Consider the following 6,000-nt stretch of genomic DNA (forward strand, 5'->3'; position numbering starts at 1 on the left):
AAAGTTGCTCCCACATGTACTGTTTGCAGGATCAGACCTTTGATATTAACGAGGATGACGGGGGAGTTTTGCGACTGCCTGAAATAAGAACAGAATTGGACCTAGAACTGGGGAATTCCAAGCTTAATTATTTTTTTTTTCTTCTCATCGGCTGCTTGGTTGTGTCCCTTAAAATCAAGGAGCTCCTAAAGTAAATGTCGAAGGACTACAGTCTCCTGTAGCTTTAAAATACCAGCATTTCAAATACCTTGTTCCCACCTGCACCCCCCCCCCAATAAAAGCTAGGGAACCCCTCCTTCAGGAATCTTGTTCTGATTCCCTCTTCTTTTCAAATGCATCTAGGTTTCTAGGACTATCCTCACCAACTCAAACAATATAGCAGGTAAAATAAAAGCCCCAGTCCTGCATTGGTCTATGCTAGCACATTCAGTTGTAGGATAGGGCCTAAGTGAGAATCCTAACAGATCCTGGAGTTCCCTACTTGTATTTGATTTTAAACCATCTTTCTACCTTTTGTTTTCCTTCTCAGGCATATTATAGCCCTGATTGTTTCGTTTTCTGTATATTAAAACAAAAGAGACTGCTAATCACACCACAAGGCAAAGGGAGAAATCCTTTCTAAATATGGGTCCAATCCTGGGAACAGTTAAGCATGCCATCACAAAATGAAACACCACAGCCCTCCTCTAAACTTTTTTGATTTTCAGATACTCTGATGCCTGGAAGAAGCAAATACAGTTACAATCCTGGGTTGGGTGGAAGAAAAATTTCTCTTCAATATTTACATGGAAAGTGTGATGATTATTCATTTTTCTCCTCTGTGATCTCTCTCTCTCTATTACTGTCTATTCCAGGAGAGAAAAATTAATAGATTTTAAGTCCAGAAGAGATTGGTATAATAACATATGGAGATATACCCATCTCATAGAACTAGAAGGGACCCCAAAAAGCTCATCAACTCCAGCCCCCTGCCTTCACTAGCAGGATCAAGTACTGATTGTGCCTAAGATCCCTAAGTGGCCCCATCAAGGATTGAACTCATAACCCTGAGTTTAGCAGGCCAATGCTCTGGCCTCCTACATAATACAGGCCAGAGAACCACAGTCACTATTTTCTGGATAAAGCCCATTCTAGACAAGACTTTTGAACTCTAAAGACCCCATAGCATTTTTTGTGAGAGGTAGCCAGCCTCCTGGGACAACATTTCTGGGGAACCTATCTGAAAAAAAATGTTAGGAATTCGAGACAGGTGACCATTAGAAGATAGGACCTGATCGTGCAATTTTAACCCAAGCAGAACTCCCAGCAAAGTGTTTTACCAGCATTACAACTGTAGTTGTAATTTTTATAATCGTAACCTAGCCATACGTGCTGTATTTCTATGAACTGTGGTGTTAAATCTGGTAGGAAAGGGTTCGGATTTGCATGCACACCACTGCGAATGCTGTTTAATTCTCAGCTCCATTCCCCCTGCAGAATAGTCATAAATACCCACACAGGATATGCCCATCGCCTGCAGGGAAACACTGCTTGCCAACCAAACGTCTCCCCCTGTGCCTTTTATATTTAATCCAACACCCCCTACAGCCCTCAGGAGCATGGGCGCTGATCCCATTCATTCATGTTGAAACAGTTCCCTGGCGATGCTAGAAGCCAATGGTTCTGGATGAATTTAGAGGCAAAAGGGGTGGGGTTGGGGTTTTTCTCTTTGGCTTTAAAATGCAATAGACAAGGGCTTTTTTGTGGCAGTCGATTCCATGATCTTTGACTTATTTCATCCTCTCGTTAGCTGCTGGGAAGGGAGAAAAAATGAAAGGGGCAGGGATCATCTGGTTTCGAAGCTGCCAATTTAATATATTTGCAGGGTGGTTAGTATGGTATTATCATATTGTTCAAAAACAAAAAGATACACACTGAGAGCAAAACACAAATTTTCTGACAAAAGAAACTCTTCTTCAACTTGACCCTGGCTGTTTGTGGCTTGGTCTATATTCCCCAGGGAACAGTTTGGTAGGTTGTGTTGTTTTTTGTTGTGTTGGTTTTTTTTACCCGTCTCTCATCTCTGTTTGATGTTTCTTTGTAGCTCAGCAACTGTCAGAGGGAGACCACTGAAGAAACATAGCATGTCACTAACAGAGAAGACATAGTGTTTATCAGAATGGTTCGCCCATCGCATTTTGTCTTGCAAGAGAATCAAAGAGACGAGACGGCCATACCCGGACAGCACTTCCCCCAAGGGAATGGCCTCTGTTTGCACTGGGAAAAATCTTTCAAGACGACTGCCATGGCCTTGGCGTCTTCCCCACTGGTTTTCTATACCGATGCTTTTTTCCCCTCTCTTTAATAACATGTTAAAGTTGTGTGGTGACCTGTAACAATGGGGGAATGTCACGTTCAACCCTAAAGAACCAGAGGGCAACATGCTGACCCTGGTGCGGTTAATGGGAGTTTTGGCAGTGACGGTCCATTTTTGCACACTAGCCTCGTCTGATACATACATGAGCAGCGCCCAGCAAAATCGGGCTAAGATTTCAACTGGGGCCTGAAGAACTAAGTGAATCCTGTCTTAGGATTTATTACCATGGCATAGGATTTACTACAGCGAGTAATTCTACTGTGGGGCTACTCAGGGTCATATGCACTCCAGCTGATAGTAAACAGAGCAGTCACTCATTTGCAGTAGGCTTTAACGGGTGAATAGGCCATGGCCTCGCCTTCTGCACAGGGGTGGATTTTAAGGCTGTCAAAAATAGTACGTTAATGTTACCATATAGATGTGAGCTTAGTTTGGTAAGTTCAGTGTACTGTTCTGGGACTTGGTTTCCATATAAATACAGTATATATGTATTTTTATTTTGGAAATTAAAAAAAAATCTTTGGAAAGGTTGTAAAACTGTGAGCTGGAAAAATTCCAGGATGCGACCAGGTTTGGGGAAACGAGTAGATGCCACTTTGCTTCTCAGCATGGAGTGTGCGTCATTCTAACCCCTGGCTCTAACACTCTGCCCCTTTATGGCACCGTTCCCCTCTCTGTGAAACAAAAATGACGATAATTACTAGCCTGTAACAATACACACCGGTGTCGTGGTGAGGATTAATTAGGCAGTAATGCAGTGCACTGAAGATTAAAGGTTGACGTCTCAGATGGTGTAAACTGGTTACCTACACTGATTTTGATGGAGCTATGCGGGTTTACATCAGCTGACGACCAGGCTGTAAAGGTGTTCTAGAAATGTTAAGTATTAATACTATCAGAAAGATCAGAGCAGCAGCTGCTGCTGCTTCTTTTTTAAACTATTTATTTAGGGAACTTTAAGAAGTTTACAAATCCTTGCCGTGTAAATATCAAAAACAGGACAATCATCACAACAGTTAGCTTTTGTTTCAAGAGACATTACACTGGAATATAGTCATCAGATCTTTTTATTTAACAAGGTGTCACTATATTACAGAGAAAGCACCAATAACAAAGTATGTCTATCTAATGTTAATATTCAAAAAAATTGAACTGGTGTGCTTTTTTTTTTTTTTTGGCAAATGAATGTACTTTGAGTACTGAATAAAAGGTAACCAGATATCGAAGTACCTATCTGTCCTCTGTCTATTTTGCTGGATACATAATTGGTGTGTTAATTTTTCCATAACCACAAATCTCCAATATTTCTTTGAACCATTCCTCGATGATTGGAGTGTTTTTTCTTTTTCCAACGACAGGCTACCACTGGTTGGCAGATGAGAGATCATTCTTCATTTCCTTTTGTGTGACCATTTCCACTAGAAAGTCCCAGGTAGATTAACCAAAGGGTCGTTCCAAAGCAGCTTCTTTTGGGAGCATAGTGAAAGACCCTTCTATTAAAAGTGCATGAATAAATTTAAAAAATATGTGCAAGATTGCCCGTCATTTTTAAGAAGCAGAACAGCTATATTTAAAGGTATGCTGAACACCCAAGCAACCATAGAATCATAGAATACCAGGGTTGGAAGGGACCTCAGGAGGTATCTAGTCCAACCCCCTGCTCAAAGCAGGACCAACCTCCAGCTAAATCATCCCAGTTAGGGCTCTGTCAAGCCTGACATTAAAAACCTCTAAGGAAGGAGATTCCATCACCTCCCTAGGGAACCCATTCCCGTGCCTCACCACCCTCCTAGTGAAATAGTGTTTCCTAATATCCAACCTAAACCTCCCCCACTGCAACTTGAGACCATTGCTCCTTGTTCTGTCATCTGGTACCACTGAGAACAGTCTAGATCCATCCTCTTTGGACCCCCCTTTCAGGTAGTTGAAAGCAGCTATCAAATCCCCCCTCATTCTTCTCTTCTGCAGACTAAACAGTCCCAGTTCCCTCAGCCTCTCCTCATAAGTCATGTGTTCCAGCCCCCTAATCATTTTTGTTGCCCCCCACTGGACTCTTTCCAATTTTTCCACATCCTTCTTGTAATGTGGGGCCCAAAACTGGATACAATACTCCAGATGAAGCCTCATCAATGTTGAATAGAGGGGAATGATCACGTCCCTCGATCTGCTGGCAATGCCCCTACTTATACAGCCCAAAATGCCATTAGCCTTCTTGGCAACAAGGGCACACTGCTGACTCATATCCAGCTTCTCATCCACTGTAATCCCTAGGTCCTTTTCTGCAGAACTACTGCCCAGCCATTCAGTCCCTAGTCTGTAACAGTGAATGGGATTCTTCCATCCTAAGTGCAGGACTCTGCACTTGTCTGTGTTGAACCTCATCAGGTTTCTTTTGGCCCAATCCTCTAATTTGTCTAGGTCCCTCTGCATCCTATCCCTACCCTCCAGCTAATCTACCACTCTTTCCAGTTTAGTGTCATCTGCAAACTTCCTGAGGGTGCAGTCCACGCCATCCTCCAGATCATTAATGAAGATATTGATCAAACTGGCCCCAGGACCGACCCTTGGGGCACTCTGCTTGATACTGGTTGCCAAGCACAGGTTAGGGATAAAGAAACTGGATGGCACAGATAATTAAGGTCGGGATACAGAGGTTTTATCTGCCTCTAGATTATGGATTTGAATCTGGACCCAAAAATTCATCCTCAGCTGACAACTTTTTGGCATCATGTCTGCAGACTGCATCCTTGTCTGTATGTTTGGGGCTTGTCAACCAGGACACATCTCATCCAAGAGGTGAAGGACTGACTAGGCCCCAGCTTTTGAAAATTCTGCTTGTGTCAGGTTAGATTGTAAATTGCCCGGAGTCCAGGGGTCCAATCCATTTGCTCCCACTCACCTGTCGGGTAACCATGGACATGTATTGGACTGGAAGTGACCTTCTGGATCAAGTCCAGTCTCCTGCTATCCCAGCCATATCACCCATTCTTCAATTTATCAAGTTTCATTTTAAACCTTCATTTCCCCTCCCCCAGTTAGTCTGCCGTGTCTATTCCGATTGCAGGGACTGTCTCTTACTATGCGTTTGTACAACGGGGCTCTGATTCCAGTCGGTGCTATCGCACTAATCAAGGACACATGGCTCTTTTGCAGGTCTGTAAAATGCCTAGCGCAGTGGTTCCCACGCTGAAGTCCACGGAGAGCTGGCTGGTTATGCGATGCTGGCTCTCCTCATTTCCAGTTGCTAAATCATCCCAAAAGCAGCTAAAAATACACAGAACATTTCCCTAACATCATTTTTCCATGCCAGTGCCTGCCGTAGCTGTAACGGGGATGCTCGTCAGTTGTGGCAGAGGTGTCCAGGAGTCAAGCTCACAACCATCTGACCCCCTTCCCGGCGTTCTTGGCTCTGCCTCACGGCTGTCTGTCTCACAGATGGGATGAACTCTCCCTGAAGTGACAGAGCCTGGCAGGTCCAAGCCAAGGGACATGTCCGCCCTTCATATTGCATTTTGTCACTGCACTAGATCCAGGGCTTCCCCGTGGCTCAAAGGGACCACAATTCTCCAAAGAGGAAGGAGGAGAATCTCTCGGGCCCCAGTCAGTGTCACCAGGCTGGGCAGCATCTGGATGTGCCGGTGCTA

The sequence above is a fragment of the Gopherus flavomarginatus genome, chromosome 23 (assembly GCF_025201925.1).
Source record: "Gopherus flavomarginatus isolate rGopFla2 chromosome 23, rGopFla2.mat.asm, whole genome shotgun sequence".
Taxonomy (NCBI): domain Eukaryota; kingdom Metazoa; phylum Chordata; order Testudines; family Testudinidae; genus Gopherus; species Gopherus flavomarginatus.